The sequence below is a fragment of the Panthera tigris genome, chromosome C1, assembly GCF_018350195.1.
Source record: "Panthera tigris isolate Pti1 chromosome C1, P.tigris_Pti1_mat1.1, whole genome shotgun sequence".
Taxonomy (NCBI): Eukaryota; Metazoa; Chordata; class Mammalia; order Carnivora; family Felidae; genus Panthera; species Panthera tigris.
Genome location: NC_056667.1, coordinates 33859094 through 33873588, shown reverse-complemented (window position 1 = coordinate 33873588; position 14495 = coordinate 33859094). Strand labels below are relative to the sequence as shown.

Here is a 14495-nt window from a genome sequence, read left to right as displayed (position 1 = left end):
GGAGCAACATTTGGTTAGTTTAGCCGCTTAGCTAATGACTGGGCTTTTGTTTTGCAAAGCTCCGTTTGGCTGCCTTCTCTTTTGCTGAGTGGAGTATTCAGGCTGCCGGAGTTTGATATGCAGAGCCGGGGAGGGCCAGAGCCCGTCTGGCCGGCAGAGGCGGAAGCATCAGTGGATGGGGGAGGAGAGGAAGAGCGTGTGATCTGCCCTGGGGGAGAGATGCTTCAGGGGCACGAGTCTGAGGGGATTCTGCCCTACAGAGGGTCGCGCAATCTGTTCTCCCAGTTCTCCAAGAAACTTTTGGTCACGCCGGAGTCAGGTTCGTATCTGGGGGGATTTCATGGTGTGTGACTTCAAGCAGTGGTCAAGGAGATTCAATGCAGGGGGTTTTGTCTGAGGTTTTTTCATTTTTAAATATTTATTTTGGGAAGAGCGCAAGTGGGGAAGGGGCAGAGAGAGAGGGGAACAGAGGATCCGAAGCGGGCTCTGTGCTGACAACCAGCGAGCCTGATGTGGGGCTCGAACTGACGAACTGCGAGATCGTGACCTGAGCCCAAGTCGGACACACTCAACCGACTGAGGCACCCAGGTGCCCGTGAGATTTTTTTTTACCTCACGGGTGATGGGTCTAAGGCTACATCTTGGATTAAACCATTCTTCTCAAACTCCAGAGAACAACCTCAGACTGCCAAGCTTGCAGATTTCCAGCACAAAGAAATGAAGATTGATCAGGACTGGGCTGTAATGAAACTTGGATTCCCATCTCAAAGTCAGGGGGAGATTGTGGAAACCGCTCTGAGATAGAAACAACAACTGTGGTAGTACTAGGTCTCTTTGGGGCCCGTATGTGCCTTCCTGAAGCATGGGACATACAGAGACCAGAGTGACAAAAGGGCCATGTGGCCACGTGACTCCTGACCCAAGAGTCAACAGCTCTTTCTGCATAATAGCACACAGCATCTTGGCCAGATGCCCAGAGGAGACCGATGAAAGTCTTTCTTTCTCGTAGATCCTCTAACCAACGGCTTAGCCCCGCCCCGACCCCTCCTCAGCTGGTGTGAAACCAAAGGGAACCAAACCCCTGACAGCTTGTACCAGAATCCACGGAGCCAGGCTCCTGCAGGAGGGAAGGAAAGGGATTCTGGGACACACATAGGTGGAGCTGAAGAAGAGAACAGGAGAGTTTGAGAGAAGTTTTTCCTCCCAGCATCGAGTGGGTGGGCATTTTCGATGCAGGCAGAGCCTGCGTGAAAAGCCCCTTGCTTACTGAGGTGCTGTTAGGGGTCCAGCCATTCCTAAAAACCGTTCTCTGGACACTCTTGTCCAGGTTGGAAAAAAGCTCAAGTCAGAAGTCAGCCACGATTTTGTACATTTTTTTCTGTGATTTAGGTATGTGTGTTTCTGGTTAATTGGTCACTTACAGTAAACAGTGCTTCTCCATCCCTTCCACATTTGGAGTGTGGTATTGGAGTGAAAAACACCCAGAATTATTGACCAAAGCAGGTCGGGAGTGGACCCAACCATGCCACTGAGGTGAGCCAGGTGGGTGCCCCATTGTGGCATCCGGGGGGCGGTGAGGAATATACTGAGGAGAAGTGGACATCCGGCAGGAGAAGGAAAAGAGAGGAGAGACCAGGTGGAGGCCACAGTGACGTCTGGCTCTGGAGCTGCTGGAGGGTGTAACTGCTGAGAACGGACGGTTCAACCACCCAGCCAGACAGTGTGGAGGGGTGGCAGCCTGGGCAGGGAGCTGTGTGGACACATTCGATCAGAACAAATCTTGAGCAGCAGCTGTAGTTATCGCTAAGAGGCATGTGATGACCCTTGGCCATTCTCCAAGACTCCTCCTTCTTTGGCTGTACCAAAAAAAAAAAAAAAAAGAGAATTAGTTGTCATGTGATGGGAATCACTAACTCTGTATATTTCAAGTTGTTAGCGCTTTCACTAACATCTATAATTGTCCGGGGGATGTAGTATACATTTTATTTTGTTTCGTAGGGAGGGAGAACCCAGTAACTCACATAGGTCCTTCCTATAGGAAAAGCTCTCAATCCATATAGTCAGGGATCTGGGTAGAGGGGATCAGGAGCTGGCAGGGCTGTGCACTCCGGCTGCACGCTCTGGAACTAGGAGAATGATGGTGGGATTAGGGTTGGGGCCTCTTGAGGCCTCCTGTAAGGTGGACCCAGGTTTAGATCTCCATTTGCCCCAACCCCATACACTCCCACTCTAACCAGTGGGCCTTAGGGGCAACGTAGAGCTCTAGGAATCAGTGTTGGGTCAGTGCCAGTGCCCAAGAATCTCTAAAATATGTGGCGTAGCCCCGAGCCCTGAAAGAGGTTAGGGTGTTCAGAACCCCAGGGATCAGCGAGTTTGTGCACCTGTATTCACTCTGCCGACGCATCTAGCCTTGGCCTCCCTCACCACTCCCTCCTGGCAGGTATATTAGTCAGGATTCTTTCCACTGCACGTGGCAAAGAAAAGAAGATTGGTGTGGCCTTGGGAAAGTTGAGTCAATGTGTCTATGCCTTGGGGCACCTGGCTGGCTCAGGCAGTAGAGCGTGCGACTCTTGATTTCTGGGTTGTGAGTTCCAGCCCCACATTGGGGAGAGAGATTACTTAAATTAAAAAAAATATATACTAGTAAAAAAGAACGATTCATTTACAGAAGGGAAAAGCCCATTGAGAAGTAATTGGCACGCATCACTGTACAAGTTTAAAGTATACATCATGATGGTTTGGTTTACATGTATTGTGAAATGATTACCATAATAGGGTCAGCTAACATTCATCTTCTCGTATACGTAAAATTTTTTTTTTTTAATGTTTATTTATTTTTGAGACAGAGAGAGACAGAGCATGAACAGGGGAGGGGCAGAGAGAGAGGGAGACACAGAATCTGAAACAGGCTCCAGGCTCTGAGCTGTCAGCCCAGAGCCCGATGCGGGGCTCGAACTCACGGACCGCGAGATCGTGACCTGAGCCAAAGTCGGCCGCTTAACCGACTGAGCCACCCAGGCGCCCCAAAATTTTTTCAAAAAGAGAGGAAAAAGGGGTGCCTGGGTGGCTCAGTCGGTTGGGTGTCTGACTTCGGCTCAGGTCATGATCTCGCAGTCCGTGAGTTCGAGCCCCGCATCGGGCTCTGGGCTGACAGCTCAGAGCCTGGAGCCTGTTTCGGAATCTATGTCTCCCTCTCTCTCTGACCCTCCCCTGCTCATGCTCTGTCTCTCTCTGTCTCAAAAATAAATAAATGTTAAAAAAATTAAAAAAAGAAAAGAGGAAGAAAGTTCTCTCCTTGTGATAAGAACTCACAACTTTCCTATGTATCATGCAACAATGTTAGCCATTGTGTTGCATTCTTTTTAAGTTTATTTATTTTTATTTTGAGAGAGAGAGAGACAGAGAGCAGTGGAGGGGCAGAGGGAGAGGGAGAGAGAGAGTCCCAAGCAGGCTCCATGCTGTCAGTGCAGAGCCTGATGCAGGGGCTCCAACTCACGAACCATGAGGTCATGACCTGAGCCATTAGCAAGGGTCAGAGGCCCAACCGACTGAGCCACTGAGGAGCCCCACTATTGTATGGTGCTTTAATGGGACTTTGCTGTAATCAGTACTTGCTTTTTTTGCATAACTTGTGTGAGGGGGAAAGAACTTACAACTACTTTTCCTAAATGCCTAGAAACTCTACCCTTCCTATACTGCTGGTTGGTTTAAATAAAACAAGACCGCTGAAGTCATACTCAGCAGGTTAAATATTACAAGATTGATGGAAAGTTCAATATCCTATAATAAACTTACAATGAGTAAATACAACTTTCTACAATAAACAAGCATCATAGTCTCAAGGTTAAGGGTTATAAAACAATAAACCATTGTAGTTAGAGTAGAATATTATAGGAGAGGTTCTTGCATACAAACTACTCAATATCATCACGACAAGACACAAAATAAGAATAAATGTAATTTGAAATAAGATCTAAACTCCATATGGTTAATATTCTCCTTCTCTCTCTTTCTGTTCCTTGTACCTTTTAACCCGCTCCTAGTCTTTGCCACACAAAAAATTATATCCCACCGATGCTTTGCATTCACAAAAGCTCTCATGCCAGGAACCTCTCATTCTCTTAAGATTCCTTATTTCTTGTTATTGAGACCTCTGGTTTCAACTACGATTCTAAACAAAGATGAAATAAGATTGGGGGCTTATAACATTTTACTTGAAGGATAGATACTCTGAAATGGCTGGGGCCGGGGGCTCAAGTCATGGTCATCAGAGTTATCTCTTTCTTTGTCTCTGCTCATTTCTGAACAGAAATGTCTGTTCATCTCTCAGCTCTATTTAATCTCTGATTGGATTGGCTTGTTGGCCTCATTTCTCTTCTCTTTTTTTTTTTTAATTTTTTTTTAATGTTTATTTATTTTTGAGACAGAGAGAGACAGAGTGCAAGTGGGGGAGGGGCAGAGAGACACAGAATCTGAAACAGACTCCAGGCTCTGAGCTGTCAGCACAGAGCCCGACGCGGGGCTTGAACCCACGAACCGTGAGATCATGACCTGAGCTGAAATCGGATGCTTAACCGACTGAGCCACCCAGGCGCCCCTCTTTTTTTTTTTTTTAAGTTTATTTATTTTGAGAGAGAGAGAAAGTCACAAGCAGGCCCCACGATTTTAGTGCAGAGCCCAATGTGGGGCCCGAACTCATGAACTGTGACATCATGACCTGAGCCAAAGTTGGATGCTTAACCAACTGAGCCACCTAGGTGCCCCAGCCTCATAATCTTCTAGTGTAGAATTTTTCTTCCATGGGGACAATGAGATAGCCCCAGACAGCTCCAGCTTGTACTTTCTGGGAATGAGTGTGTACTTTCTTGAGAGGTCTAACAGAAAACTCCCAGGGGAAGAATCAGGTAGGCCCAGCTTTGTGTGTGCCTATCCCTGAACTAATCACTAAGGCTAGAGAAATGGAATGGTCTGTAGGCCTCCTCGTCTTTGGGTTCTGGAGGTAGGGATCCAGTGGGGATCAGTGCCATCTACACCACATGGAATGAAGGAGGGACAGGACTCCAAAGGAAAAGATGCTACGCAGACAACTATGGTCTAAGACAAAAGGATAAAAGGTAGTGTTAGGTCATTAGGTCAATGGGGTTAATAAAATTATGATATTTGCTCATCAAAGCCCATCTGGCAGTGAGGCCCAGACTATAGAGTTAACAGACTATAGAGTTTTTAATGCTGGAAGTGGATTATCGAGGATATATTTAGGGAATATGGATATGGAGCGACCTTCCAGGGTGGGTTGCTACCTGTCTCACTTACTCGTGTCGAATTGGATATTAGAAGGAATGCCAGATGGGGTGGAGGCTCCTAGCGTGTAATTCCAGGATTGTTGTCATATACTCTGAGGCACAGCTGCTATGCTACAAGGGTCGCATCCTCGGGTCGCTGAGACCATCTTTAATGAGGGAGTGTAGGCCAACTGGACAGGCAAAGGGGTCCGGAAAAGAGGCTTGGCGGACAGCCTGGGGCAACCCTCTGAAGCTGTACTTGCAACCTTGAATTACATGACCCAAATCTACCTCCCAGCTGCATATGGAGGTGGGGAATGAGCAAAGAGCCTTACTAGGGAGTGAGCCGTTGTTGAGAGTAGGGGAAGAAGTGGGGCCTTTTGGCAGAAAGGATACAAAAGTCCTCCTATGGCCTGACCGCCCTGATTTTTGGCCATCGCGCTGGACTCTGTGCACCTCGTAAACGGACTGTGGAAGCAGTTGGTACCGTTCAGAAAGGCTGCCCTGTGGCACCGAGGTCCACGCCTGATGATTTCGGGCCTTGGGGAGGGAACAGATGCTGGGGCTAATTAGGGCACGGTTCCTCTGGCCCGAGATGGCCAGAGGAATAAAATGGGACACCTGCGCCCTGTGCATTACGTGGACAACACTCACTGCTCACCACCCAGCTTGTCAGGAGATGACTCAGAGTGGCACGCTCTTAGAAACCGTGTTTCGATTGTTGTCTTCTGAAACCCAACAGTCGAACTCAGGATGGCACCGCTCCTCCTGTGCCTGGGTATCCCACCAGGGATCAAGAAGCTTCCTCTGTGGCAGGGGTGTGCTGGGAGAGGTTCTCAGCTTACGCGTTTCCTGTTTTTAAACATCCTCACTCAGAAGCTGTGAGATTTTGAGAAAGGTTTTACCAACAGAATTGTAATGGCAAGGCTAGGACCGCTCTCCCAAAGGGACCTCGAGCCGAGGGATCTCACAGAACTTTATTAAGCGCGCCTGGAATGCTCTATCCACATCCCACACGGCAGCAGTGCTGGTGAGCGGCCACCCTAATCCCTACGCTGCCCTGGGAACGGTGCCACCGGCTATGCCCTCTCTATCGCGATAGCTGTCCTGGAGCCACGGCCACTATCGATCTAACTTGGGGCTTGACGACAAGGGGACACGCAGGGACAGTCTCACTCTGTATGCCACCAAGCTGAAGGATAAATTCCAGGTGGCTGATGTTTCGCCGCCACGGCAGCTTGGTTTCACGCTGCACGGAAAACGAGATCAGAGCCTGCCGAGCAGACATCTGTTGTTTTGGCCTGCTCAGCAGCCATCTACCCTCCTGGTGACCACACTCTGACTGTCACTTGGGAACCACGCCTCAGCCACGCTCAGCCTCTGTAGCTTGGGGGACAGGGGTGAGAGGAATGGACAACGCCATCAGGCAAGAATAGAGGTAGACTCCTGATGATACTGTTTAGGCCAGGGCTTGGCAAAGGTTTCCTATAAACGGTCAGTGGCAAATATTTTCACCTTTGCAGGCTATACCTGCAATGGGGAAGTTTCTTGCTAATTCACCACATACAGAGAGCCAGGGTTGCAAACTGGAGATTGGGTTTCATAATGGATCTGTTGGCCCCAGGTAGGCAAGAGACAGCTTAGCGCTAAAGGAAACCCCTTATCTGAGAGGGGACTGCTCAGGATCCCTGACCATTTATGACATGCAGCCAGAGGCCAGAGCGCTTAAGATCGTGAGCCCCACCAAGCTTCCGCCCAAGAGAGACCTGGAGGGATGGGAAAACACATATGAGGACATTGACTGTCACCCCCATGATCAGCCGAAGAGGAAATGTCCCCAGTGAAGCCAAGGAGGAGCCAGCCCTCTCCTTGAGAGGACCAGGTGGGAGACCAAGGGTGAGGAGGAGGATGGCAAGGTGGGCGTCTGGTGGTGCCCTTTGGAATGCGAGTCCAGTGAGGCCTTGATCCCAGGTCAGGGTGAACCGCTCATGACATGGGGGTGTGGCAAGCCCTCTCTACAACACTTAATCTGGAGACAGCAGAGGATAAGGAGGAAGAAAAGAGTATCATCGAGGGAAGGTGGTGGGTGGAACAGAGGGGCAAGTTTCAGCCCTCACGGGGCACAGAGGAATCCACCAGTCACTTGGCTGATGGACTGAGGTTGGTTTTGTCCAAGACAGACCCCACCTGTCTAGAGGCTGCCTGATCTGCGGGTCATGTGATATGCTCCAGGCTACCCTTTCTGTGGAAGGGATCTGTGTTCCTCCCATTATAAGGAAGCAGGAAACTCCAGCCTTGACAGACTTATAATTTTTTAGGGGGTTGAGTCTTTTCCTGGAGGGGCGAAGAGGTGGGAAGAGATACAGCTGAACTAGTTTGGGGTCCAGTCCTTCTTTGCCTGCTGGCTGAGCAGATGCCGGGGGAGCGACAGGGCACTTGGCCCCAAGGATGGGAGATGGGCTAGAGTAGGGGCTAGAACATGCCAGAGGAGTATGGCAGCACAGCAGTCTCTGCTATTAAGAGTTTGCACTAGAAGGTCATCAGAGAGAGGCTGTAGCCGGCAAGGTCAGCACTCAGCCCATAGTCCCCTCGATCGTTTTTCTGCACACCAGCTCCCGGAGGGCTTTCACACCCAGCAGCCTGCTGGAGCAGCCAGCCTGAGACTGGGCTCAGGCAAGGGCCTGGGGACTGACCTGGGGGCAGGGGCAGCCTTTACCAGTGACAGTGGGGCTCCCCTGCTCCCTGTCAGGACAATCCTGGGGGTGGCCCACACCACCTCCAAAGCCCACTGTGGGGTCAGATTACCCTCTGTGGGACTTGGCTCAATATTCCACTTCACTTGACCCCCTCTCAGCCTTCTCCCCTCCCGTCACCTGGCCCCACTCCTTTGGCCTGGGAGCTCTTAGATCACCGGAACACGTACCTTCCTTTTAGGGTTTGCTTCTGAGGAACCAGCCCAAGTGTCTGTGGTCCTGTGAGCTGACAGCTGTGACAGGGCCTCACAAAGGTGCCATTCCAGTGCTGAGTTAGTGACCCCAGGTCACCGGGGGTGGGGAGGCGCTCTCACACCTGTGCCAGGTCTCTGGGAACGTTTGGGGGAAGTTGTTTCACAAGGTGCACAGGCTCAGCTTTGAGAATCTGGAATGGTGAAGCCAGTCAGTGTGGGAAACCAGGCCTTCCTGAACAATTTTAGACCCTCCAGAATTCCAGCTTTTAGTGAGGAGCAAGAGAGGGAGGTTGGGGTCAGGGGACAGCCATCGGGAGGTGGTGGTGATGTGGGTCCAGTTCTCAACAGGTGAAGCCTGGGGAGGGGGGAGATAAGCCCCTCATCTGAGGGCCCCTCAGGCCTTAGACCTGGCTAGATACCACTCCCTACTTTGTCTTTGGAGTGATCCATTGGGATTACTGCGTCTCTCGGCACCTCTAAGGCCTCAGCAAATGTCCGGTGGTCTTAGGGACAACTCAGGACAGCCCCGGGCTTTGTGGCATAAAATCCTCCACTCTCTCCTGCCCCGTGAACATGTACGGAGCGAGGCAGTGAAGGGCATCTTTTAGCAGACTGCGTCCACTGGGAAAGAGCATGGCACACATTGCCTTTCTCCTGAGGAAGGGGGGCTGAAGAAGGCAGGGCATCCGCTCTGGTTGCTCGTTTTGGAGTGAGGGAGTGAGAGACAGAGCGGTAGGCTGGAAGAAGGGCTTTGCCTCCACCGCCGTCTCACAGTCCTCAGCTCCCAGGCGTCACCCAAAGGCTTTGGTAACCACTGAGGGTCGCTGGTGGGCCAGCTGGGGTCCGAGGAGAGGCCCTGGAGAGAAGATTAGGTAAAGAGCCAGGCTGGGGCTGGTGAGCACATCCTCAAGCAAAGCTTCAGGGGTGAAGGCGAGATTGGGGAGAAGAGGGAGAAGGGGACAGTGGGCTGGGCTTGAGCCCAACAAGACTAGGACACAAGCAAATAGCATACCTACAGCTCTTTACGAAAGACCACAAGCATCTGCCGAGCAGGAGACGGTGGGGAGGTGGACCAAGGCCTCCCAGGGAACGCTGGGTGAGTGGCCGGTAGCTTCTATCTGGCCATTGATGCCAGAGTTTTGCACACTGATTTTGAGAGAGAATGGGTAAGGAGGCTGGAGGCACCATGGAGAGAGAGCAAGGAAGAGAGGCTGCAGAGAGGGGAGGGATGTGGCGCAGGGGAAGGAGCACGTGGGGAGCATTAGGACGCCTCTGTCATCTCACAAACCCTCAGGAAAACCCACACTATCCATCGCTGCCTTGGGAGTTGGAATTCTGTTTTTCCAGGATGCAGAAACATAGAGGCACACAGGAACTGGCCTCTAGGCTGTCAGAGGAAGATCTATTCGGTCCACTCACATGCAGGCGACATGATAAGCCAGCGAAATCCAGAGAAGGTTCAAGTGGAGGCGTGAGAGAGGCCCCTGTGCTCAGAATCCCAATGAAGTCCTTCTGTTTCTGCTCCTCTGTTTTCCAGGACAAACACGACCCTCTGCAGCCCAGGAGAGGTGGTTAGCACAGGAGAATGGCTTTAGGACTCAGAGAAGGCTCCCAGCTCTCATCCAGCAGGATGGAGAGGGCAGGCTTTATTGCTTTGGAGACCACCTCCAACTGGCCAGGTCCTGGAACTAGACCTCCCTGGTTGGGGGACGTTTCAGGGGGCACATATCTGGGGAAAAGGGGGATTGGGGAGCCCATGTGCTTGCCCCGAATTTGATCCCCGGCCCATGAAGTATGAAGCCTTCAGAGCTACAGGGACTTCAGGAAAAAAATGAGGGACTCAATGGGACCCCAGGAAGTGTAAGTGATCCAGACCCCTGGCGAGTAGAAGAGGGACCCTCTCTCCATGGTTGTGTGAGCTTATCCCCCCCCCGCCACACACACACAGGACTCTCCTCTCCAGGGCTGGCCGTTTGGGGAGCAGGGAAGTCTTACGTGTGATGCTTGTGAGGGAAAAGGTGGAGACATCTACACTTTAGCAGCTATTGGGTCCCCAGTCGTATCAAAGACCGATAAGTCTGGCCCAAGGCAGATTATGCCTTCACCATGGGTCTGTTATTAAGGAAAGTTAAGATGGTTCTGAACAGAAAAATATCCCCTCTTGTTGCTGTCATCTGCCAAGCTTCTAGACCTGTTGTTCTCAAGGCGATCACACCCAACACACATTTCTCACAAATTGTTTCCTAACATCCCCTTCATTATCCTGAAATAAATGCATAGGTAATATCACCTACAGCATCATAGTTTCAGCCTTCCAAACCGTTCAAACGTCAAAAGTGTCTAAGTAAGGCCCCAAGAGTAACATAAAGGAGAAACACAGGGAGAATGAAGTGTGATGATGATGCACTTGTGGCTCAGTGTGTAAACGCTCAGGCATGACCGCCCCGAGGCCATAACGAAGGGGTCACTTCCCTTTATATGAATGTGGAAGTGCCGTGAGCACCGTGGCTACAAATGTAGTCTCTGGCGTGAAAATATCTCCAGGGACTTTGCTCTCAGTGGTTTTCCAAAATGGTGAGCAGGTATTGGAAAAGTTCTAAGCAAAACGAAGGCCAGCCTTCCCTCGACCTACTCTGGGTTTGCTCCATGTGTTGTCCACGAGGACAGTGAAGTCACTCAGGATACTGGCAGAACGTGGGGGTGTGGGGAGAGCTAAGCCATCATTTGGTCTTCATAAGATGAGGAAGAGTCTATAGGCGACCCCCCAGGAAGAGTTTAGAAAATGTATTGGAGTATTATAGTTTTTTGGGTTTTTTTAATTTTTTAATGTTTATTTTTAAGAGAGAGAGACAGAGAGCATGAGCAGGGGAGGGACAGAGAGAGGGGGAGACACAGAACCCCAAGCAGGCTGCAGGCTCTGAGCTGTCAGCACAGAGCCCGACGTGGGGCTCTAACCCACGAGCTGTGAGATCATGACCTGTGTCGAAGTCGGATGCCCAAGCGACGGAGCCGTCCAGACACCCCTGTTTATTTTTTTAATGTTTATTTATTTTTGAGAGAGAGCGAGAGAGAGACAGAGAGCGAGCATGAGTAGGGGAGGGGCAGAAAGGAGACAGAGAATCCCAAGTAGGCTCCTCCCTGTCAGCGCAGAGCCCAACTCAGGGCTCCAGCTCACGAACAGCAAGATCATGACCTGAGCGGAAAACGAGAGTCAGACTCTTAACTGACTGAGCCACCCAGGTGCCCCGTATTGGAGTATTTTTGCTTGTCTTCGCAGTGGGGGGGAGTCCTTGGCATTTTTTAGCGGTCAGGTGTAAGAGATGCTGCTGCTCTAGAAACTCAGGACAGTCTTGCACAGTGAAGAATCACCCTACACATTGTGCAACTTGGGACAAGCCCACTGGACTCTCCTGTAAGTGGGCGTCCTGTTCGTAATAATCTGAACCCAGCCCCTAACTCTGTGTTGCATGACAACGGAGCGTGCAGTGCCTTCAAAACAGTGTGGCCTGGGCCCCGTGGCCTCTGTATCGATGCAGCAAATGCAGAGGGCACTGCACTTGCACGCCGCGGGCTTCCGCCTGGGCCTGACTTTGGAACCCAGCCAGGGACCGGATATCTGGGTAGCCCCACTCTCCATGGAGAGCTAGCACCTCGCGCGTGAAATCAGACTGGGAGTTCTGCGGACCTGTACTGGTGAGTGCCCCCTCCCCCTGCCATCTCAGGTCCCACAACCTCCCCCTGTTCCCTCCTTTTCAGCCCTGCTGGCCTCCTCCCTCCAGCCCCACCTTCACAGACTCTGCTCTCCCTGCCCTGGTGGCCTGCAACTCCTCTGTGTTCTTTAGATGTCAGCTTAACTGACATCTAACTAGTAACTACTACTAACTCCTAACCACTAACTCCTAACCAGGTCTGATGACAGAGGTGCAACGTGGTTTGGCTGGGTCTGTGTAGCACTTCTCCAGTGCTACAGCACGAGGACAGCACGAGGTAACAGAGCTCCCCAGAGTTTCAAAGAGCCATCTGAAGCCAAAAGGTGGCTTTGTGTATCGCAGGCTCAAGGTTCCCTGGACTCCTCCATTGCCTATGCTCAGCATGAGGACAGCACCTTCAGGAAACAGCTACTAAGGGAAGGACAGAAGGGGCAGGCTGAGGGGGAGAGACGTGTGCAAGAGCCCTGGCTGCAGAAAGGGAAGAGTACCACAAAACCCATCCTGTGAGAAATGGGTAATTACTGCTTTTGGCCTTGGAGCACGTTTCTTTCTTCCTGTTGGTAACACCTGATACTCCTTTGGGGGGATCCCTCCTGAACTCTGAGATATCTTAGTGTGAAGGTCATGGTGCGCTGCCTACCTGACTTTCCCCAGACCCTCAGGGAGACCCTCACGGGGTCCTGCCCACCTGACTTCCACTCAGGCTTGGCCAATCAGAATTCCCCCTTTCTCTCCGATGCTGTGAGTGGTCAGGAAAGGCATGTGACCTAAGCTGGGCCAATCACCAGTTGTCTGGGTCTTGCAAACATGCAGACGGTGAGAGAAACAAAAGGGGGGAGTCGGTGGATTTGGAACTGGCAGCGTCGATCTCCCCTGGCAACACAGGGGCAATCCATCCAGGGCTGGAGAGGATGAGATGGGCACACAGAGGGGAGCAGAGGGCGTCTCGCTGGCGCGAAGGGCGCTCTGGATCCAGCTGTGCAGGGTGCGAGAGTGAGGTGATGAATCCACACCCCTCCCCTCTTCTCTTGCTATCACGAGTTTGAGATGGATTGTAGTGGAAAGAGTCCCAACGTCTACCGAGAACATTATGCCAGTCACCAAACCTGTACTGAGTGTCTGTCACATACCAGGCATTGTCGTTTACCCTAAAGCTATGAGAGTAAACAAGTAGATCTCATCCCTGCCCTCAGAGAGCTTCACCAGTTGGTGGGGGAAGCAGAATAAAAAGTCCACAGTCAATTATTTTACGTAGTAATTCGGAGAAGTGCTATGAAGAATACCTGTAGACTGGAGCTCCATAAGGGCGGGACCTTCGTCTTTGGTGTTCGCTGACGTATCTTCAGGCTCTAGAACAGTGGACACTGGATAAATGTTTACTGGAAAAAAATGAACAAAGGACAAAGTTCCGGACGTGGCAGAGAGGAGGTGTGGGAGTCCGGGAGAGTTTCCTCAGGAAGCGACATTGAAGCTGACCTCTAAAGAACACAGAGGAGTTGCAGGCCGCCAGGGAGCCAGGGCGGGGAGAGCAGAGTCTGTGAAGGTGGGGCTGGAGGGAGGAGGACAGCAGGGCTGGAGAGGAGGGAACAGGGGGAGGTAGTGGGACCTGAGATGGCGGGCGGAGGGCACTCACCAGAGGCTGCATTGGCCGCACTTGGGTTTTGGATCTTTTGCTGAGAGCAGTGGAGAGCTAGTGTTCAGAGTGGTGAACAGAGGGGTCAGGGTGCACGGCCTCCAGGGTCATAAATGAGGGTAGAGAACGAAAAAGGAATAGGGGCTCGAGTGAAAGGGGAGAGACTAGTTTGAAGGTTGCTGCATCCGCCCTAGAGCGGGATGATGGAGGGGAGGTCACAGCCAAGAGATATTTACAATCATTACAATCAAATAAACGGAAGTAATACTCCCATGTCCAGTGGAAGATGCCTTCCTATGCGGAAAAATGATGAGGTAAATAAATCAACGGGTTCCAGGGGAAAATTAATAAAGAATCATATAAGGGCATAACCTGGCAATGAAGGAATTATTTTTTTCTAAGACGGAAGGAAAATATTATACGGATCCATACATTAAGTCAGGTGACAAAGGGAAAATTTAGGCTTCGCCTCAGCATTTCTAAACTCGAGAAGACGGGAGCAGTGGTTATAGGTTTGAGAAAAAAAGATGGTGACACAAGAAATCTGTGCCCAACGAACTGTCATTCACGTGCACAAAGAACAGAAGTATATTCCAGATTTACAGAGAAGGACGTAGAAAAGAATGTACCACTCATGTGTTCTCTCCAAGTAAACAACTTGAGAACGCACTTCAGCTGCTCAAGAGATGAATTAAAATCAAGAACTTGAAAGTGGGAACATTATAATACTATAAAAGATTTAGTTGTAAGCATTAAAACCAACTAAATATATCATAAAGAATTGAACAGCAACAAAAAAGATAAATAAGGTTGAAATGCAAGTTGGATTTATAAACCCCATTACATTTTCAAAGACTGAGAAGCATGTGGGGAGAGGGCAAGGCAGGTGGAGGGAGCCGAAATCATCATCTGAGGCAGAGGAA

The 14495-nt window shown here is 50.8% G+C and overlaps 1 long non-coding RNA gene across 2 annotated transcripts; it reads right to left on the bottom strand.

Annotated features, from left to right (window-relative positions):
* Positions 1–1327: 1327 nt before the first annotated feature.
* Positions 1328–13302, bottom strand: LOC122241333. 2 transcript variants are annotated; one of them, XR_006221413.1, is made up of 6 exons: positions 13223–13302; positions 9649–9781; positions 9242–9375; positions 8206–8420; positions 5937–6161; positions 1328–1856 (listed from the first exon to the last, which is right to left on the bottom strand). It is a non-coding gene; the product is annotated as an uncharacterized LOC122241333 (long non-coding RNA). The 2 variants fall into 2 exon arrangements; XR_006221414.1 differs by lacking the exon at positions 5937–6161.
* Between the last annotated feature and the right edge of the window lie 1193 nt (positions 13303–14495).